The 22,946-nt window shown below is 44.6% G+C and overlaps 1 protein-coding gene across 4 annotated transcripts in view; it reads right to left on the reverse strand.

The window, feature by feature from the left end:
- STIM1 (stromal interaction molecule 1) overlaps nucleotides 1-22,946 on the reverse strand; it is a 2,200,738-nt gene that overhangs the window by 1,025,777 nt on the left and 1,152,015 nt on the right. The gene's annotated exons all lie outside the window — the stretch shown is intronic.

Genomic DNA, 22,946 nt, shown 5'->3' on the forward strand with positions numbered 1-22,946 from the left:
ATGGCAGTTAGCCCAGTAATAATCTATTGAGCGAGTTTGGTATAATAGTTAAGGACTTTCCCTCAAACACAAGGTACAGGGTTTGAGTCCCACCTCTGGCTTTTGGCTAGGCTTAAAAGGGTCCTTCAAGGCAGTTAGCCTAGTAATCACCTATGAACCAATGCATGCCAACACAACTCATGTTACTCTAGCAACGTTCTAAATTTATAAGAATAATATTTAAAATATGCCACTATTTATGAGTCTTTGTGCCCCATTACTTAGGCTTTGTCCAGATTTCTTGCCCCAAGAGGTTGAGAGATACTCGTATACAGCTTGGTAAAAAAAGCAATACTGAATAAAAACCCTTCTCCTAAAGAGGAAGGATGACTGTTCCTAATACCTCTAAGAGAGTACATGTTCCTTGACAGAAGGGAAAAGAAAACCAAAGTCTGGCAAGTGAAGGGAAATATCTCAAAAATGAGGGAGAGACACCCAGTGCCAAAAGTAAACAATGTATTTAGGGTTTGAGAGAGTGGAATGGAGAGTCTTGTAAACAGTCATACAGACATATTTGACTTTCTTTGGGTTTTTTTTTTTGGGGGGGGGGTCCTCTACATTTTGTAAACTCCTTGCCATAGCTTTTTGAACATATGCTTGCCTACAACTTGCTGGGACTTTTTACTTTGCCTTAAAAGAAGGTAGCAGGGGGAGCATTACATCCATTGTCCAAGTTGGAGAAGGAAGGCTGAAAAACTGACAGGACCCATGTAGCAGCATACCTCTCAAATAATACTTCATATGGACCTCTGAAGCAGATGATTCAAAACTACTTTTTATCCAAGCAAGAATTCAAAACTTAATTTCTAACATCTTCAGGAAGGTTCTGAGAATGTAACCAAGCAAACCTCCTCAAAATAGTTTAAGTTCCAAAGCCCTTAATATGACATCAGTAAAATCATGAGTATACTTCAGGAAGATGGTAGCCACGTGAGACACAGAGGCAGCCAATTACACAAAGCAGATTAATTAATAGAAGAGGAAATAAAGTCCAAAAACATTCCTAACAACTGGGGTAATATAGGAAGGTTATGGAAATTCCATTTGTAACACAACATAATACTTCCTGAAGGACTGAGAAATATTGCCATTTTCCTACTGAAAAAAGAAGTTATGTTCTTACCATAATGTTCCATGTGAGTTGTTCATCTCTCCTTCATTCTTACACATGGGTTTGGAGTCGACCCATTGGCTCTGAGTCGGCTGCTTTCACAAGCTGAAGATCTCAGAGTAGCTCCAGGCCAAGTCTCTATCCCATGATGCTCTCTGCCCTACCCTCAGATCTAGTTTGCTGATCCCAGCATGTAACAGATATAACACAACAGATACTCCAACCGGAGTAAGAAGATACATAAGATCCACCAGACCACAAGTCTTGCTCGTTCTTTGAGGACCTGAAGGGGGAAAGGTGGGTGGGAATGTAAGAATGAAGGCGAGATGAACAACTCACATGGAACGTTATCGTAAGAACATAACTTCTTATGTGAAGTTGTTCAATCTCGCCGTTCATTCTTACACATGGGTAGCGTCCCAAGCACCCTAATCCTGGGTGGCTCATGGGAGTATATTCCTGAGGACAGTGGAACCAAAAGAAGCCCTGTCCACTTTGTAATGAGTGATAAAGGTATGAGGCTTAGACCAAGTGGCAGCTCCACATAGTGTCCAAAGGCAATCGAGCCGCATAAGCAGAGGAAGTGGAAACAGCCCTAGTGGAATGCGCTTTCATGCCATGTTCTAATGGTTGGTTTGCTGAGGAGTATGTAAATTTAATGCAGTCAGTTAACCATTTGGAAAGGGTAACTTTAGACACTGGTAGCCCTTTCTTAGTGTCAGCATGATAAACAAAGAGTTGTTCAGATTTCCTAAATTCCTTCGTTCTGTCCAAATAGAATCTCAATTGTCTGTGAACATCAAGCTTATGCAACATGTACTCCAACTTGTTAGAATGGTTACTGAAAAAAAAGTTGGAAGTTCGATAGTTTGATTCAGGTTAGTCTTGGAACACACGTTTGGAAGGAATGAAGAATTAGTTCTCAGTGACACTGTCAGGGTGAAACACCAAATATGGGGGTTTGATAGATAGGGCTTGAAGCTCGGACACTCTACATGCTGAGGTAATGGCTACCAAGAAAATTGTTTTCCAAGAGAGGAATTTTAAATGGCAGGATGATGCAGGCTCAAAGGGATGGAGAATAATCCGTGACAGCACAAAATTTAGATTTCAGGGAGTAAAAGGTTGTCTAACAGGCGGCCTAAGATGAATGGTACCCTTAAAGAAGGCCCTACATGGTCTGTGAGACATTAGGTTAGAACCTTCAGATCTGAGGTGGAAATTCGAAATTGCAGCCAATTGAACTCATAGTGGCAGCTGCAGCACCTTCATGAAAAAGCTTAGATAGAAATTCCAGAATACTAGCAATCGGGGCAACGCAAGGATCAAAGTTATTCTGGGAGGTCCAAAAAGCAAATCACTTCCATTTGCTGGCATACAACTATATAGTGGAAGCTTTATGTGAAGATACAAGAATATGCTGTACCTCTGAAGAAAAGTTGTGTGACCTGGCTAAGTTGGGAATCGGAACAGCCAAGCTGTCAGTCTGAGGGAACAAAGGGATGGATGGAGGACCCCTGACGAATGTGTCAGGAGATCTGGAACTGGTCCAGAATCCAAGGTTCCTCCAATTGATAGATTCGAAGGAAGGGAAACCAAATCTGTCGAGGCCAAAAATGGGCTATTAAGATTACAGTCCTTCCAGGGCTTTGGCTTTCTTTATGAATTTCAGAATCAGGGGAGTTGGTGAAAAAGCATACAGGTGTCCCGGGGGCCAATAGTTTACGAGCGAGTCCCTTGGGTATGTCCCCTGGCGGGGGATTCAGGGTAAAGTGACTTCTGCATTTGGCATTCATAGAGGATGCAAACGGGTCGCAGCAAGGCTGGCCCCATCTGCGGAAAATCATCTCCGCAACCTCGTCTTTGAGAGACCACTCGTGCGGTAACAGAATGGCTCTGCACAGTTTGTCCGTGATCACGTTGGATTTCCCCGGGATATGTGTTGCTATCAGAAAGCACCCGGTGGATACCACCCACTGCCAAATTCTCAAGGCCTCTCAACATAAGGGGTAAGACTTTGTTCCCCCTTGCTTGTTGATGTACCAGACCACAGACATGTTGTCTGTCTCGCAATCATCCCCAGAGGAAGACAGTCATGGAAGTGCTGCAACGCCAAAAGCACCACTCTCAGCTCCAGAACACTGGTATGCAACTGTGACTCTGTTTCCGAGCAGGTGCCTTGGGCAGTTCTTCCCTAAACCCCCACCCCCCTATCAACTATCAAAGAAGCGTCCGTGGTCACCGAGACTACAGCGAGGGAGAAACAAATGGTCGACCTACTGTAACCTGGTGGCTGGTCAACCACCAACGAAGATCCTTCTTGCAAGAATATGTAATCATTATTAAGAATGACATCGGAAGTTGTTGGTAAGATCACTGGGTGAAGAGCAACCATTGAAGAATCCTCATGTGCATACGCCCCAGAGGAACTGCTATGAGCGTAGCTGCCATGGTTCCTAGTAGTTTCAATACTTGAGAGGCTGGTACTTTTTTTCTCTGAAAATGTCCGATACCCGGTTTCAAAGAGTGGCTATTCTGTCCAGGGGCAATTTTACCGTGGCGATAGTGGTGTCTAATTCTGCTCCGATAAAGGAGATACTCTGCGATGGCGACAACGCAGACTTGTCAAAATTTATAGTTTTGCCTAACTGAGAACAGAGATTGAGTGTGTGACCCGTGGACAGAATTAGTTGATGCCTGGAGGCGGTGGTAAGGAGCCAGTTGTCCAGATACAGAAACACTCGGAATCCTAGATGCCTCAGGTGAGCCATAACCACTGTCATGCATTTGGTAAACTCTCTGGGGGCTGTTGTGAGGCCAAAGGGCAGTGCTCGGAATTGGTAGTGACTGGCTCCTAGCCGGAAACACAAGTGATCTCTGGATGGTCTGGCCATTTTGATAGGATAGTACTCATCCTTGAGATCTATAGAGCACATCCATTATTACCCCCTCCTCTACCCCTGGAGTGGGGTTCACTACGTGTGTTCTGGAAAGCTCCTTGGGACTTCTGGACCACATTTTTCCACCTTTCTGCCCTTTGGTGTATGGTCTAGTAGGGGTGAAAAAACGGACTCCTATGGCAGATAGACTCTTTCCATCTTGCTCGTGCCTAGTGAGAGTCTCCTTGACTTTGGGCCAGAAAAGAGACAAGCCATCGAATAGAGTGTTAACAAAAGAAGACTTGAAGGCTTCCACAAAGGAGCATAAGCACATCCAGCAATGTCTCCGAAGAGCTATTGCTGAACCCACTGCCCGACTCAAACCATCGGCTGCATAGGAAATGAGCCGCATGGAGGAGTTAACTATGGAATTAAGGGTATTAAGCTGGACTGTCACCTTCTCAGAGAAACCTCCATCTGTACTACCCTGCAGAGTATCTCCAAGCTCTTTTAGGACATCTCTTTGAAGATGGATAAAATGAGTCAAGTAGTTGAGCGATCACATAGCAAAGGTCGCAAAACTAAAGATGCGTTTCCTGTACCTGTCCAAAGTCCTGGAATCTCTATTAGGAGGATGGACAACAGAAGAGGTTTCAGACATCTCTTTCTTGGTGGCGGCCGCCACCACCATGGCATGAACCGGCACTCCCTTAGTGAGGAACATCTCATCGTGGGGGGACGTAATAAACTTGTTGGGCCTCCGAGGGACAGGTTCCATAGTATCAGGAGACTTCCACGCCCTTCGAGCAACTAATTCCATTAGTTCATTGAAGGGTGGAAGGTTGAAACCCAAAGGCCTTCAGGAGCACCGACTCATCCTCAGTAGGGCTAATGGACTGACAGTCACCCCTCTGCTTAAGGACCTCAAGGATATCAGCAAAGGAGATATCCTCAGAGGAGTCAGAAGGGTCCCCACGGTCCCCCTCGAAGTTGGTGTCTGGTGTAAAAGACTCCTGTGGGGAGTCTAAATGCCTCCTCTTGCAAAGTTTCTTCCTGGGAACCTCATCAGTGGGGGCTTCTGGTGAGGTCTCAGTAGAACATGGGTCACCCAATGGGGTTATCTGAGGCTTTGGGTCTCGACGCTTCACGGGGACCTGCGATGTAGAGGCAGAAAGTGGCACTTTAGGGGAGGAGGAGGAGGGCCCTGATGACGTGTGCATCTTGGAAGACATAACCCTCCTCATAGCATCGAAGGCTCCACTGCTCCGACCTGAGGAAACCACCAGTTCCGAAGAAGATGGCGACCTCTCTGGCGCCGGGACAGTGGGCTCCAACCCAGAGGAAGGATGTCGGCTCCCAGACTCTTCAAACGGCACCAAAGAAGTCAGGGTTGATGGAGCAGATAGCACTGGAACTGGCCTCAGCTCTGAAGGCTCCACAATCATCAGATCCCCCCTCACCCGGCTCCGAAGGCCCAGCTCAGCTGAGGAGTAGTCACAGCAGGAGGAAACCGGTTGGGTCAAAGCCAATAATAATTTGGCCAGTGCTGGCTTCTCGAGAAGCCTCTTCACCACTCAGTCCACATTGGAGAGGGTTCTCAAAGAATGAGTCGAAGGAACAGAAAAAGCCACCGATTGCAGAATGGGTGACCTTAAGGTCTCGGAGACCGGCTCCAAAACACTGGCTCGGTGCACGGCTCTGAAGACTGTGGAGCCGGCGACCACACCTTCTCTGCAAGGCTCGGAGCCGATGACTTGGGCTCCGAGGAAGCTTTGGAGGACTTTAACCCCTTCGACGACTTGGAAGTCTGGTCAGCCTTACCTAAAGACTCCTTAAAGTTTGGCTTCAGCAAGCCTCTATCCACCAGCTTTCTTCTTCACTCTAGCAATACCCAGCTACTGAAAGAATGGCAGATATTGCAATCCTCCTGGAGGTGAACTGGCCCCAAGCAATAAACACAACTGACGAGGGAGTCAGTGGCAGACATTTTCTGCCCGCATTTTGGGCACTTTTTAAAGCCAGACTTCTGCTTTTCTCTCTGATCAGCCATAATCACAAAAAAAAAAAAAAAAACACAACAGTATGCACCAATCAGAACAATTATTTAGTCAATCTAATAACTACACCACACACACACACCGCAAACTCTACAACAACTGTATAAACACTGTAAAGCTAACTATAAATCCTAACTTTATAAAGACTATCTAAGCACGCTAAATATAAGTATAAACTAGCGAAAAGCTAACTATAAATCTTAACTTTAAGACAACTATCTAAAAAAACATGCTAAATAAAAGAATAAGCTGGACAGGGAACTCGTTTAAACAACTAAGGCATGGCCAAAGGCCTAAGAGCAGTCACTCTTAAAGGATGAAAATCTCATCAAGCACAACAAAAGGCCGAGCTAAACAAAGGCTAAATAGCCCAACAAAAACAGTCTATCCAGAAAAACTACAAAACTTTGTTATAAAGGAACAATAAAGTAGAAAAGATCAACAATACTGGCCCGAGCTCTCCAACGACCTCCGATCTGTTGCAGCAGCAAACTAGATCTGAGGTAGGACATACAGCATCATGGAATAGGGACTTGGCCTCGAGCCACTCTGAGCTCTTCAGCTTATGAACGCGGCCGACTCCGAGCCGATGGATCGGCTCTGAACTTATGTGCAAGAATGAACGGCGAGACTGAACAACTTCACATCATCTGTTTCACTCTGGAAATAGTTACAGGGAAAGAGGATTCATCAATGGTACTGGCCATAGTCACTCTCTACTCACAATCTGAGTAAGATGTCTGTAGAGATAAAACACAATCTAATCCTCGCAAACATTTAGAGGTTTAACTTCTTGAATCTCTTCAGAAAAAGAAGAATCTTTTTTTTTCTTTTACAAGAAATAGTCCCAGAGACTCCCTATACTCTGGAACAAACTCCCCATTCCTGTCAAGCAAAGCTCATCATTGTCCCTCTAAGAAAAACCTTGATGACTGGATGGGAAATAGAAAATTCACCCCGGGGATCACTTCTGCAGCATTGCTTGACAGGGGCACAGGAAACTAATTTTCTTTGGTGGCGAAATTTTTGGCTAGCCTCATATAGGCCCCAGGGCCGACAGCCTAGTACTTACCTATGAACCTATATAGGAGAAGTAAAAAGCCTGCATTAAATTGTGAACTAAGCCCAATAAATTACTCCTGTCCAGGGACACAAACAGGAGAATGTTAACAGGAACCTCTGAAGAAACCAATCTAGTATTACCAGCAAAAACTCCCCCAAGAATGGGCATAACTTTCTGGCTAGAGAGAATGGTATTCTCTGCTCTTTCTCCCAGGACTGACAAGTGTTTTTCTCCCCTCCACAAGAGGATGCATCCAATCTTTGGACCATGGTGGATGTAGGGACTACACCAGTGTTACCCAAGGAAAAGATTAGCGGCCCAAGGAACCAGCTTTGGCTACAGTAGAGTCAACTACCTGTGTCTAAGGCAGTTTAGCAGCCTGTTATAGTGGCAAATGCTGAATAACTATTTTTGATGCTAGAAGAAGAAAGAAGCTAGAAACTGGCAGACTGTTTCGTGATTAAGCTGAAAAAGGTGCTGGATTCCCAGGGAAACCTAGAAGCAATGGTCAGTAAAACAGGCAGTAGTGTATGTAGAGTGTGGTGAAGGGGGAACTGCCCCAGTGTGTGTGTGCGCACGTGTGTATTTTATACACACACGCATATATATATATATATATATATATATATATATATATATATATGCATGTGTGTGTGTGTGTGTGTGTGTCTACTGCACAAGATCAAAGATCGACTTTCATAAGAACGAGACCACATCAGCAAAACTCCATATAACCGAAGGCTTACAACCATGAGACCTAAAACATCGAACTCTACAAGTGAGCAGAAGTCTGAGCGTTACTTAAAGGGACAGTTCTACAATGAAACACTGCCTACAGCAAATAGTTATCAGCGGTTTGAATTAGAGATTGCTGTACAATGAGGACCAGGAAGTTTACCCTTTTCTCACTGTAGTGCGATCTCTGAGTTGGTGTGTGTATATGTATGTATGTATATATATATATATATATATATATATATATATATATATATATATATATATATATATATATAAAATTTAGGGGATGTGGGGGCATGGCCTCCCAAATGGGGGGTGCAGACGGGCTTGCCCCCTTGCAAAACTAGCGAGAGTTATTTGCTGTAGGCAGTGTTTCATTGCAGCACTTGCCTTTAAGTAACGATCGGACATTTGCTCACTTGTAGAGTTCGATGTTCCGGGTTTCATGGTTGTAAGCTTTCGGTTATGTGGAGTTACGCTGATGTGGCCTTGTTCTTATGAAAGTCGATTACATGGGTCTTCAATCTTAAGTAGACCCATATATATATATATATATATATATATATATATATATATATATATTTTTTATTTTTTTACTGCTGAGTGGAGTTGGAGCAGGCCGCAGAAATAGGACCTCATTGGTTCTTGCATTTCAGGAGCCTTAGCTACATGATTGTTGACTTTTGTTCTTCCATTGAACAGCTGGGGCAGGTGGAAGAGGCAGGTTTCAGCAAGTTCATTTTTCTCTTCTGTTGAAGAGCTAGATCAGGTGGGAGGGGTCATGTATCTGTCTGGCCACCTGGTCGATATGCCAGATCAAGGAGGGGAGCAGCCTTTTTCTTTTTTGTACTCTTCACTTAAAAAGCTTAGGGATGGGAGAGTAGTTGTGGGACTGGCACAGGGCACTAGTTGAACAGTGGAAAGTTTTTTGTTTTTTTTTTTTCTTTGAAGAAAACTTATCTGCCCAGTAATGGAAGGGGGAGGATATTCTGCTGGACTGCCCTTTATAATTTCATAATGACATAAATAACATTTTTCTTTTATCCAGGTCTTTTAGTTTATCAACACTGTTCTATCAACAGAAGTTAAGTTCAATCCCATGTAACAAAATGGTGATTCTGTTCATGGCCAACCTAAAATGTGACCTTCAGGTACGGAATAACTAAAGCAGCAAAGCATGGAAAGCAACCTTACATTATTTACATGGCAGCAAGTACTTCAGTGACATTGTTTCCCTCTGTACAGTACAGCAAAGCAGAGTCAACCTACGCAATTCTGCCTTCTGACTTAATATCTTTCACTTTGGTATACCAGTACAGTATCCACCAGACTATAAACACACTTCCTGAGTTTCCGCAAGCATTCCCTCACAAGAGGGAGCAGATAAATGTCACGAGAGTTCCACAGCTTGCAAAAATGTACACTCAGTGTCTATGGTATGAATTTTCCAGTGCTTTTGACAATCTAGGTCCAAAAGGAGATATTTTGATGCACAAGTTAGGAATGTTTTGTAAGTTCATCTCAGCCAGGTTCTTCAAACCCTCTAGTTACAAGATGCGTTTTGGATGTTACTCCTTTTGGAGTTTCTCTGATGCTCTAGCCTCACTTAGTAGAGATTCATTTTTGGCTAAATGATCAAATATTGTAAAAGCATTACCTTTCCAGTTCTGCATCTCATACTATATTGCAATTCAAATAATATGAATTCAGTCAGGATTACATTGTATTTCATGTGTGCGTTATGTCCCAGAGCCTAGTTCTATGTGAATACTTCCTACATGTGAACAGATTCCTCTGTGTATGCAATATCAGCTAGGTATAAAAACTTTCAAGCAGTACCAATTAGTGAATCTTCTTAAAGCTTACCAGCTTCATCCTAAGATTTTTCTAATAGTTTGATACTTTTTGAGACTGAGGAGACTATCAAACAGTAGCACTTGTGGCTGCTTCACTCCATCAATACCAAATTCCATCTCATATTAATTTCCTTTTCTTAGTTTTTTTGGTATAAGGGTAGGCAAGTCTCTCACCTCATCACTATCATTTCCACTAAGATATTGACCCTCTACTTCAGCCGTGATTTAATGCAGCCTGGAATGATGCACCCTTACAAAAACCACCAGCAAGCCTCACAAATACCCCTACTCCATCCTATTGAGTGACAGCTTCTACATCCTCTCTGCTCTGCACAGTTATGTCTTTTGTAGTGTATCTTGCATCTCATTTTAAACCTTTTATTTTTGGTATTGTCTCCGCACAGCTCTCGAAATTGTGGTGGAACAATTAGCCTTAAATATTCTCCTTGACTCGCATACTGCTGACGGACGGATGCCTTCCTGCTGCCACGCTACTTGTCATCTCTTCAAGGGCAAACAAATTATCATTAGAACAGAAGACAGTGTCGGCTTCCCAACCAAACACAAGCAGATAAGAACTGTAGCAAAATAGATTCAACATAGTTCTTTTTGCTAACAGTCCCTAATCTAATGCCTTTTCACACTCGCATCCACTACTAGCTTTTATTTTTCAAATTATATTTGTCAATGTCTGACAGTCTGTGTCGGACCCCACTTCTCCCAGGACTATACACCACTGTGGTCACATATTTAATATTTAATTTTTTGCCATAACTCTAAATAAATCATTACTTGATTCTCCATCATTACTGCATTCTCCACCACTGTCACTGAATAACTTCTGAGGATGGCCACACCTGCTTATCTAGCAGTTAATATTTTTCTGTACAACTTCTGATAGTCTCTTTGTGTTTATAATGCTTCTAGCACTGAAGCACATAAAACTGATGATACAGTAGCTCCAAAACCAGGTTCATGTTCATTTAAGTCTACAGCAACTGCCTCACTGCACTCAGAGGAGAGAGGTATGCCAGCAATAGGCCTAGGGTTAGGGTCTGCTATACTTCAGGTAAACCTCACTACTGTCAACAATTTGCTATGAGACAGAAATGCATTCCGGGTCTTTGTTTCTTGAACTAGAAGCAGTTTCTGCAGCCTGCCCACAGAAGCATAACCAAACTGAAGATGCAGCTTACTTTTATACTACACTACTTCTCCTTAGTCTTGTTCTCTGAAGCTATGAAGACCTTTGTTCGGACAATGATTCTCCTTACGGTCTTTAGACAGCTGACAATATTGTCCAGAGCTACTGAATTCAACAGTCAATGGCTATTTAAAAATCTTCCATGCCCAGGACTACATGCATCTTTAAGGATGTTTTACTATTTTCTGTTTTAATAACATATTTTACTCATCCTATTTTTGCTGGTAATTTCAAGTGTGTTTGAGGAATACACTACTTTCCTATCACTACAACTTAAAGTCCCACTAACAGGTGTATCAGTTTTCAGTACACCATGGCACAACCAGGCATACCTTCCTTGACTGGAACCTGCTGACCCACGAAAGTCTAGAAAATGCACTCAAAGAAAGACCCAGTATGAAGTACAGATAACTGACAGACAGATGACTTCAGAAGTTGAGCTCCATGATCATTCTTGGTTAGCATGGACTTGAATTAATCATCCCAGATTTTGCTTCAAATATTTGCCTTTTTGCTCGTATACCTTATTTTTCTGGTAGATCACTGACAATTACAATCAGTTAATGCTAGATATTTGAGTTTCATACTTATTCTTCCGAAAACACATGCTGCTGCAAAACCTGTTGCTCTGTTAACTTTTTAAGTGAGCTAGAGTAATATTTAAAATTTGTCTCTGATTTGGATCCTTTGTCCTCCCCATTACTTGCGTCTCTTTCAGAATTCTTAAGCAAAGATGTTCAGTGTTTTAGTTTGAAAAAGAATGGCTAAAAAAAAAAAAAAACAGTACAAGCTTACACATTAGCAGGACTGAAACAATCTATCTCTGTGCACCGGCAGACATCCATGCCATTAAGATAAGCAACAGCAGAAGAAATGTCCGAAAGCTTAACAATGAAAACAAGTTTGAAAAGGGAATAACATGAGAGAGGAAAGTACAGTTGTGTACACTTACCATAAATGCAGATGTTAAGAGTGTCTTCACTGTTGCAGTCATCACATTTTGGTTATGCCTGCCGAGGGTCGGTCAGCCTTATTTCTGCGTCGGTTGCTGTCACTTAAAGATGGACATCAGGTAGTCAGTGGTATAAAGGAAGGCAGCCGACACAATTACATCAGTTTTTCTTGCCCTAGCCTGTCAAGAGCCCCCAAAGTAGGAGGCCATGTTCTGGTGGAAGAACCCCACCAGTGGAAAATAAATACCAATATGTCCCTTGTAAGGAAAGGAGAACAAGGAAGAAGGGTAACAATGGAAAAAGAGAAAAAAGGGGGATGGAGAGAGGGAAACCAGGACTGCAACAGTGAAGACACTCGAACATCTACATTTATGGTAAGTGTACACAACTGTACTATGTTCTTCGTGTTTCACTGTTGCAGTCATCACATTTGGGTAGATTCCCAAAGCTGAGGAAATGGGTGGAGGCAGTCAAAGAAGTTAGGGGCTGGCTAGCATGCCCTGCAAGACTGCAGAAGCAAAACCTGCCCTGGATTTGGAAAAGAGAGGCAGGTGGTAATGTTTGGTAAAGGTGTGAACAGTGTGCCCTGACCCCTTGGGGGGATGCTTGCCATGCTGTTTGTAGCAGAATTGGATGCAGTGTGCTATCCATTTGGAAATGGTTTGCTTAAAGATGGCCTTGCCCCCTACCCCTGAAGCAAAGCTAACCATCAGTTGATTGGATTTTCTGAAGGATTTAGTCCTGTCCACACAGTATCTGAGCTGTCTGTGCACATATAGAGAGTGCAGAATCCTTTCCCCTTGTTTTGAAAATTAGGAACGAAGGTGGGCAAAATGGATGGATTGGTTGAAACCCACACTGGACACCACCTTGGGCATGAAGGATGGATTAGTTCTGAGGGATACCCTGTCTGCATGGAAGATGATGAAGGGTTCCATTGCCACGAGTGCTTTCAGCTCACAGACTCTTCTGGCTGAAGTGATGGCCAAGAGGAAGGCTGTCTTTCAGGAGAGAAATTTTAGTTCTGCAGAAGAAGCTGGTTCAAAGAGAGGCAAGGTGAGCTTTTCCAAAACAAAGTTAAGGTCTCAAGCTGGTGTTGGTGCCCTTCTGGGGGGGCCTCAAGTTGTTAGTCACTCTGAGGAACTGTTAGATCAGAGGGTGTGAAAAAAACAGGCTGCTCAGTGGGAAAATGAGCTGAAATAGCAGAGGCATGAATTTTTATAGAGGAGAAAGAGAGACCACTGTGTAGTAGGTCAGCTAAGTAATCCAGGATGAGAGAGATGGATCCAGGTGCAGAACCTTTTCCATTATCTGCATAAGACTTTCTGGTGCTAGGGAATCTGGCCTATCGGATAACATCCAAAACCTGTTTACTGAGGTTGGCAGATTGGTCAGGGGTCAGAGTATAAGCCAAGCTGCCAAACTGAGTGTCTGCAATTGGAGGTGCATGAATTCCCCTACCGTCTGGGTTAGGAGGTTGGGAATCTGAGGAAGATTCCATGGGGGCAGTGGAGACAGGCTGCGCAGCAAGGGGTACTAGTGCTGTCTGGGCCCGTCTGGAGCTATGAGAATGGTCCTTGGTTTTTCATCCCTTATTTTGATCAGTACCTTGGGAAGAAGAGGTAGGGGAGGAAAGGCATAGACAGTACAGTTGTGTACACCTACCATAAATGTAGATGTTCGAGTGTCTTCACTGTTGCAGTCATGACTGTAGGGTTCTCCCCTGCCGGCAGGCAGCCCTCGGTCGGCCAGAATCCCAAAGTCTGGGTCTGGCGTCGGTTGTTCAACTCTGCTCCCTGACATCAGAGCGCCAGGAGTATAAAGCTGACAACCGACGCCATCTTCTCCAGTTTTCTTGCCCCAGATGTCAGGAGTCCCAAAATGAAAATGGTCCCAAAACCTTTGCAAATACACCTCAGAAGAATGGTGAAAAAAGGAACCACACAAAAGTAAAAATAAGAGGGGACAGGAGGGAGGGAAACCCAGACTGCAACAGTGAAGACACTCGAACATCTACATTTATGGTAGGTGTACACAACTGTACTATGTTCATCGTGTTTCACTGTTGCAGTCATGACTGTAGGGTAGAATCCCAAAGCTGAAAGAAAGGGAGGTGGTCATAAAGAAGAAGGGGCGGCTAAAAGGCCCTGCAAGACTGCAGAGGCAAAGCCTGCTCTAGACTTAGAGTAGAGAGGCAAATTGTAGTGCTTGGAGAAAGTATGTACTGAACTCCAAGTTGCAGCTTCCAATATGTCCTTGGTAGGAACTCCCCCTGAGGAAAGCTGCAGAAGTGGCAGCAGCTCTGGTGGAATGAGTCCGTATGGTCCCTGGGATTTGCTTTCCATGGTGTGAATAACAAAATCTGATTCCATGAGCAATCCATTTAGAAAAGGTTTGTTTAGAAATGGCTTTACCTTGGGAACTTGAAGCATAAGAAACAATTGTTCAGATTTTCTGATGTCCTTGGTTCTGTTCAGGTAAAAACGTAGCTGTCGATGTACATCCAAGGAATGTAAGATCCTTTCCCCTTTATTTTGAGGAGTAGTGAAAAAGGTTGGCAAGTGGATAGTTTGATTTAAAGCCACTTTGGAAACCACCTTAGGCATAAAGGTCGGATTAGTCCTCAAAGATACCCTGTCTTGATGAAAAATAATATAAGGTTCCACCGCCATAAGAGCTTGTAACTCTGAAACTCTCCTGGCAGAGGTTAGTGCCAAAAGGATAGCTGTCTTCCAAGATAAAAACTTGATGTCAGCAGAAGCGGCAGGCTCAAAAGGAGGCAAGGTTAGTTTTTCCAAAACATAATTGAGATCCCAAGCAGGAATAGGAGGAGATCTAGGAGGTCTTAAGTTCTTAGCTCCTCTGAGGAACTGTCTCATGAGCTGGTGGGAAAAGATGGGAGGGTCTGTATTATAAAGAGCAGAAATAGCTGAAGCATGGATCTTAATGGAAGAGAAAGAGACCCTTATGTAAGAGATCCGTCAAGTAAAGAAAAATTAAAGTAATGTTAGGAAGAAGAGGATCAGAATCCTGAGCCTGCATCCAGGAACAAAATCTTTTCCATTTTCCTGCATAAGATTTCCTAGTGCTAGGACGTCTAGCTTCCAAAATGACATCCATAACCTGCTAGGGTAGGAAAGAAGAAATCAAAGGCCCTGGATTAACCAGGCCGCCAGGCTGAGAGTTCTGACATGTGAGTGTAGAACCTGACCCTGATGTTGGGACAGAAGTTTCGGAGACTGAGGTAAAATCCAAGGGGGCTCCAGGCATAGGTTTATTAGAGTTGGATACCAAAACTGCCGAGGCCAATTCGGAGCCAACAAGATTATCATCTTGGGTTTGTCCTGTTTCATCTTCAATAAAACTCGTGGAAGAAGAGGTAGAGGCGGAAAGGCATATCCCGAGAGGTTCCTCCAACTGAATGACAGGGCATTCACTTTCCAAGCCTCTCTGTGGAATGTCCTGGTGCAAAAAATCTGCAGCTGATGATTTAGATGGGATGCAAAGAGATCTATGTGAGGACATCCGCATACTGCTGTTATCATCCTGAATATTGTGGTGTCCAGCATCCACTCGTGTGGATCCGAAAGGTTTCTGCTCAAACTGTCTGCCAGTAAGTTTTGTTTTCCTGGTAGAAACTGAGCTTGAAGATCCAGATTGCAAGTTAGAGCTGTGTTCCATAAATCCATGGCTAGTCTGCAAAGGGGGTAGGAATGAGACCCCCCTTGCTTGTTTATGTACCACATAACTGTGGTGTTGTCTGTCCGTATTAGTAGTTGTCCTGGCTGTATGAGATTCCTGAAGGCCAATAGAGCTTTCTGAACGGCTAACATCTCCTTTAAGTTGATATGCAGGTGCTCCTGATCCTTTGTCCAAAGGCCCTGCAGACAATTGCCCTGAAAATGGGCTCCTCAAGCATAATCCGAGGCGTCCGTGGTTAGAATCTGAGAGGCAGGAGGTAGACGGAAGGGCTTCCCTTTGTTTAGAGCACATGCCCTGGACCACCAAAGAAATTCCTTTTGAAGGCAAGGAAGGACAGGAATCAGTATGTCCAAACTGTGGTAATGCTGAGACCATACACTTTTTAGGTACCACTGTATTTTCCTCATGTGTAGTCTTGCATATGGTACGAGAAGGATGCAGGAGGTCATGTAACCCAAAGCCTGCAGGAATTTCCTTGCAGATAGATGGGTTAGAGTTGCCAAGGCTTTGAAAGTTGATGCCAGCTGTAATTGTTTTTCGGATGTCAGAAAAGCCATCTGGGTTGTAGTGTTTAGAAGAGCACCCAGAAAAGTTATCTCTTGTGATGGTGTCAAATTTGACTTTTTTATGTTTAGAGAATCCCAGGAATTTGAGGAGGCTTTGTACAAAATGTAGATGCTGGAGTAAGACATCCTTGCTGTCTGCCTGAATTAGACAGTCGTCCAGATAAGGGAATATTTGAATTCCCTTGAGTCTGCAGTAAGCTACTACTGGAGCCAGGCATTTGGTGAAGACCGTGGGCGCAGTAGATAATCCAAAGGGCAGCGCAGAGAATTGAAAGTGCCTCGATCCGGCCTTGAACCTGAGGTATTTTCTGCGATCCTGCCAGATGGGAATGTGTAAATATGCCTCCTTTAAATCCAAAGTCACCATCCATGCATCTTTGGACAGCACTGGAACTAACTGCTGTAGAGTAAGCATCTTGAATTTTGGAATCTCTAGAAAGGTGTTCAAGACCGACAGATCCAGAATAGGTCTCCATGAATTTTGCTTTCTTGGGACTAGAAAGAGCCTTGAGTAAAACCCTTTTCCCATCTCTGAAAGAGGAACCAGTTCTATGGCATTCATAGCCAAACGAGCTTCCACCTGGTGTAAGGCCTCCGTCCATTGATGTTTTGGAAGGTCTGGCCATCCGTTTGGCCTTGGCAAAGTATGAAAATGGAATTTGTAACCTTTTAAAATCACATCCAAAACCCATTTGTCCTGGGTTATTTGAGTCCAATTTTGGTAAAAAAGAGAGAGAGTTTTCCTCCGAGAGGGGCTTCCAGGCAAGACGTTCCTGCAGCCCAACCAAGGGAGTCATTGAGTTTGTTTCCTTTGAGACTGTGGTCTGTCCTCTCCTCCCCTAGGGGTAGAAGCAGTCCACTGCCTTGGTCTATAAGCAGCCTGTGTTTGAGGCCTCCCCTTCTGGAGCGTCTATATCTACCCCTTTGAGGCCTGTCTGAAGAGGGAAAGGACCAGTTTTTTGATGGCCAATTCCTGCTAAATCTAGGAGGCTGTACTTGTAAGAAATCTTTAACTGTTTGCATGGATTTCGCCTTATCCTCCATCTTTTTAATCACCTCTTCAGCTTTAGATCCAAACAAAACATTATGCTGAACAGGAGCATCCAATAATTTAGCCTTTACTTGTTCAGGTAAATTCTGTTCCTTTAGCCATGCATGTCTTCTAATGACTGTGCCAGAGGCCGCAGCCCTACAAGAAGCCTCCAAGGCATCAAATCCACAGTGTAAAACATGCTTCCCAACTTGTTCAGTGGCATGCAATAAGTCATGTAATTCCTTATCCTCTGCACAGGCAGAAATGGAAGTAAATTTTTGTTTCAAGACAGATAAGAGAAATTGCTGATATTTAAGCATATGAAACTGACAGTTTAAAGCCCTAATGGACAAAGTAGCAGAAGTGTACACCTTTTTGCCCCATCTTTCCAAGGCTCGAGAATCCTTTTCAGTAGGAATAGGATTTTTGGCAGTAGCGGCCTTAACACCCTTAGGACCCTGAGAAATGGTTTCAGGGTCAGCAGTAGGATTCTTGTATAAAAACTGATGGGAATCAGGAACCCTGCAGTACCTATCAGGCTTAACAGGAGCAGGAGGAAAATAATCAGGGGTTAAATTAGCCTCCGAAAAGGCATCATCCATAATATCCAAAACAGGAGAAATAGCCAGGGGTCTATGTTGGGGTAGAAGAAGAAATTCCCTAAGTTTTTTCTTGGATTCTGAATACTCCTGTCCCTCCCAGTGGAAATGTTCCCTCATTTCATGCAGAGTTTCCCCAAAAGAAAAATCCTCAGGAGGAGAAGCTGAAGGAATGGATTCTTCCGCATCAGAATCCTCATAAGGAGGGAAAGAATATTCCTGATCAGAAGAAGAAACTGAGGAAACAGAAGCCTGATCAGAGGAATCATAATAAACATCCTGCCTTGGCCTTTTGTCTGGAGGGGGATGAGAACCCCTAATCATTGTGATTAAATCCTCCGCCATCTTGAGTAACTGTTTCTGTGACTTGGGAGCCGGTTCAGAAGAGGCCTGTGCTGAAGTCTTTGATTTAGAAGGAGTCTTTGCCTTTGTCTTTGCCTTTACTTGAAGCTGAGTAGGCCTGAAAACCCCTTCGGAAGCCGGTACCTGCACAGCGGCTCCGGACCCATCCGAAGGAGCACTGTCCGAAGGGTCCTGCAACAGAGATATTTAAAGGCCTGGTTGGCTCCTCATGAGAGTCCGTTTCGGCCGTCGGTTCTGAAATGGCCGACAGGGGCTGCAAAAGCACCTCACTGACGACGGCCGAACCTGAAGCTGGCTCCACATGTGCGCTATCATCAGATTTGGACCTCGGAGGCCTGTCTTTATCCTTGCGACGCTTGTGAACTCCGGTAGATGGAACCGTGTCTGACGACATTTTGTCGTTAAAGTGCCTACCGAAGTAATGAAAAGCAAAATCGTACCTTCGCTTGATTGTACGCTGATTGAATCTAGCACAAAACCGACAACTAGCTATGTCGTGGTCAGGGCCTAAGCAAGGAATACAGTAAGAATGAAAATCCTTATGAGGTATTTGCTTCCCACATGAAATACAATTATTAACTTTTTCTGACATCGGAGTGGAGCAAGAAAAAAGTTTCCCCAACGGGGTACTTAGCTTTGAGTGGAGAAGAAAGTCTTCGGACCGAAGTAAGTAGAAATATTCGTCAGGAGTCTACCAACCGGCACTTGCGAACTGCTATCACCGCATGGCAAGAAAGACTGGAGAAGATGGCGTCGGTTGTCAACTTTATACTCCTGGTGCTCTGACGTCAGGGAGCAGAGTTGAACAACCGATGCCGGACCCAGACTTTGGGATTCTGGCCGACCGAGGGCTGCCTGCCGGCAGGGGAGAACCCTACAGTCATGACTGTAACAGTGAAACACGATGAACATTGATAGGTTTACCCAGGGGAAGGACAAGGCATCCACTCTCCATGCCATGCAGTGATGCTCCCTGGTGCAGAATTTGCTAAGCTGATGGTTGGTGTGGGAGGCAAAGAGGCTGACCTCCGGGGTTCCCGATTTCTGAGTTATTAGTAAGAAGGTGTTTCCGTGGAGCTGCCACTCATGGGAGTAAAAAAAGTTTTCTGCTTAACTGGTCTGCCAGGGAGTTGAGAGTGCCTGGCAGGTATTGTGCTAACAGGTGTAGTTGCATGGAAGAGGCTGTAAACCAAAGGGTCATTGCCAGCCTGCACAGTGAGTAGGAGTGAGTCCCTCCCTGCTTGTTGATGTACCACATCACTGTGGTGTTGTCTGTTTTGATCAGGAGAACCCCTGGAGAGAGAAGGGGTTTGAAAGCTATCAAGGCCTGCTGCACAGCCATCATCTTTTTGATTGATGTGCAGGGGAAGTTGCTGGGGGTTCCATTGGCCCTGTATACACCTGCCGTCCAGGTGTACACCCCAACCGTAGTCTGATGAGTCTGTGGTGTGGGGGTCTGGGTGGTGGGGTGTGGGGAGAAGGGCAGTTCCTTGTTGTGGGAGCAGGCTGTTGCCCACCAAAGAAATTCCTTCCTCAGGCAAGGAGGAATAGGCAAGAGAGTTTCCAGATCTTGAGAGTGTTGACACCAAAGACTCTTTAGGTACCACTGAATTTTCCTCATATGCAGTTTGGCATATGGAATAAGGAGTATTCAAGATGTCATGAACCCCAGGGCTTGCAGGATTTCCCGCAGAAAGCTGGGGCTTGGTGGCCAGTTGAGAGAAGTAAGCTGATGGGAAACTTTGTTTCTCTGGTGTTAGGCATGCTCCCAGGAAGATTATCCTTTTGGTGGATACCCATTTGGATTTCTTTTCGTTGATTGTGTACCCTAAGGAGGTTAGTAGGTCCTTTACAAAGCCAAGGTCTTTGAGCAGCTGTTCCTGGCTATCTGCCTGAATAAGGCAGTCATCTAAGTAGGGGTAAATTTGAATATTTCTTTGTCTGCAAAAAGCAATGGCCGGAGCCAGGCATTTTGTGAAAACACTGGGAGCAGTAGATAAGTCAAAGGGAAGCGCAGAGAACTGAAAGTGTTGAGATCCTGCCCTGAAGTGAAGATATTTTCTGCAGGACTCCCTGATGGGAATGTGGAAGTAGGCCTCTTTTAGGTCCAACGTGGTTAGCCAAGCATCCTTGGAGAACATGGGTAGCAGCTGCTGGAGGTTGAGCATTTTGAATTTTGGGATCACCAGGAAGGTGTTTAGAATGGATAGATCGAGGATAGAGCACCAGGTACCCTCTTTTCTGGGTATCAGAATAAGTCTGGAATAGAAGCCTTGGCCTATCTGCTCTGCAGGAATGTGTTCTACTGCTCCCAAAGAGAGCAGGGTATGGATTTGCTTTTGAGCCTCTGCCCACTGATTTTGTAGTAGATCTGGGAACCCTTTTGGAGTTGGAAGGGTGTGGAAGGAGAATTTGGACCCCCGAGACACAATGTTCAGAACCCATTGGTCCTTGGTAATGGTGGCCCAGGTGCTTGAGTGAAAGGACAGTTTTCCTCCTAGTGGTATGTGATGGTGGGCAGAGGTGAGGTCGGGGGGGGGGGGTGAGTCATTGTGAGTTCTTACCATAATGGTGTGGCTTAGAACTCCCTGGCTTTGAAGTGGAGGCAGTCCACTGCTTAGATCTCGGCAACCCCTGGGACTGCTGTCTTGGAGGTCTGTTTCCACAGGGCCTAGGCTGGCCCTGTTTACTAGATGCAGGAAAGGACCAGGGCTTGGAAAGAAAATGCCTGCTGAACCTAGGGGGCTGTACCTGCAAGAAATCTTTAACAGTCTGTATAGATTTTGCTTTTTCTTCCATTTTTAACACCTCTTCTGGTTTAGTACCAAATAAGTTCTCTTTGTGCAAGGGTGTATCCAACAGTTTTGATATGAGATGGTCTGGCAGGTGTTGTTCTTTAAGCCATGCATGTCTTCTAATGACAGATCCAGTGATTGCTGCCCTGCAAGAAGCTTCTAGGGTGTCAAAACCACAGTGCAAAGAGTGTTTAGTTACTTGACCAGCAGAGTGCTGTAACTCCTGTAAATCTTTAGATTCTGCCCATGCAGGAAAGGATGACATTTTTTGTTTAAGGAATTCCAAGGTATGTTGCTGATATTTAAGCATATGAAACTGACAATTTAGTGCCCTGATAGCAAGAGTAGCTGAGGTGTATACTTTTTTACCCCATCTGTCCAGTGCTCTGGAATCCCTGTCTGAGGGGGTGGGATTCTTAGCTGAAGCAGCTTTAACCCCTTTTGGGCCTTGAGTAATGACTTCAGGGTCCGCTGTTGGGTTTTTAAAAATATATTTGTGAGAGTCAGGGACTCTGTAGTACCTGTCTGGTTTTCTGGCAGCAGGAGTTAAGCTGGATTCAAAGAAGACATCATCCACCACATCTAGGACTGGGGGGGGGGGGGGGTAAGGGCCTGTGCTGTGGAAGGTCCAGGAACTCTCTGAGTCTCTTTTCAAGACTGTGGGTAGTCTTGACTCTCCCATTTGAAATGCTCCCTTAAAGTATGCAGGGCTTCCCCAAAGGAAAAATCCTCTAGGGGAGAAGCTGAAGGAATAGATTTCTCTGCATCAGAATCCTCGTATGTAGAGAGGGGGCTGCATGTCTTCACAGTCAGATGCATCAAATTCATCTGTCTCTTGTTCAGACAAAACTACTGGAGACAGATCTCTTTCTTTTTGTGGGAGTGGCTTGTCTTCCCCTAATCAGCATGATAAGGTCCTCTGCCATTTTAAGCATTTGTGACTGAGGCAAGGGAGCAGGTGCCACAGAATGGCTGGTAGTTGGTTTTTTGGGTGTGGTTCGACCCCTGGGCCTAAGGAACCTGGTTGTTTTAGAAAGAACGGTAGCCGTGAAAGAAGGTGTCAGTTTATGTCTGGATTTGGTGTTGCAAAGGACTTCCTCAGAAGCTGGTGCATGCACAGTGGCTCCAGACCCATCCAGGATAGAAACAACCGCAGGATCCTTAGACGAAGAAGAGTTCTGTGGCATACTGGACTTCAAAAAGGGTCTCGGTAGTGGCCTGTGAATTGACTGAAGCGGGCATCAGGGGCTGCGAAAGTGCCTCACCGAATTCTGAAAGACTACCAGCATGGCGTAAGTGTTGTCGGAAGGTTTGATCCTGTGCGGTCTGTCTCTGGCTTTATCTTTATGTTTTTTCGGAAGATCTGCTGTCGGATGGCTTACGGAATCCATATCAGAATTTGAGGACTGTAATCGGAAATATCTGGCTACAATAGCGGCCTGACGACAAATAGTTCTGGTGTTAAAGCACAGAACCGGCAACGAGGGACGTCGTGGTCTGGGCCTAGATAAGTGACGCAGTAAGACAGGAAGTCCCAGTGTGGCATTTGCTTTTCACAGGCGAGACAATTAACTTTTTCTGACATCGGTTAGTGCAAGAAAACAGGATCCCCAACTGGGTACTTAGCTTTCGAAGACTTCAACTTCAATTCAAAAATGAAACTCAGGTAGCGGCCGACCGGAACTCGTGCAAACTGCTTCTGCTTCGGGCTAAACGGCAAGAAAGACTAATGTAATGGCATTGGCTGCCTTCCTTTATACCACTGATGACCTGACGTCAGTCTTCAAGCAACAAAAACCGACACGAAAATACTAAGTCTCTGGTATTCAGGCCGGCCGAGGGCTACCCTGGCAGGGATAACCCAAATGTGATGACTGCAACAGCGAAACACAAAGAACATCCTAGGAAGTTAGGACTGCTTCAGTGTACTAGATGAGCTATGTAATTTAAAGTTGAAAACTCTGTGTATGTGTGTCACGTTACTGTAA

The sequence above is a fragment of the Protopterus annectens genome, chromosome 5.part1 (assembly GCF_019279795.1).
Source record: "Protopterus annectens isolate FY-2018-M chromosome 5.part1, PAN1.0, whole genome shotgun sequence".
In the NCBI taxonomy this organism is placed as follows: Eukaryota; Metazoa; Chordata; order Ceratodontiformes; family Protopteridae; genus Protopterus; species Protopterus annectens.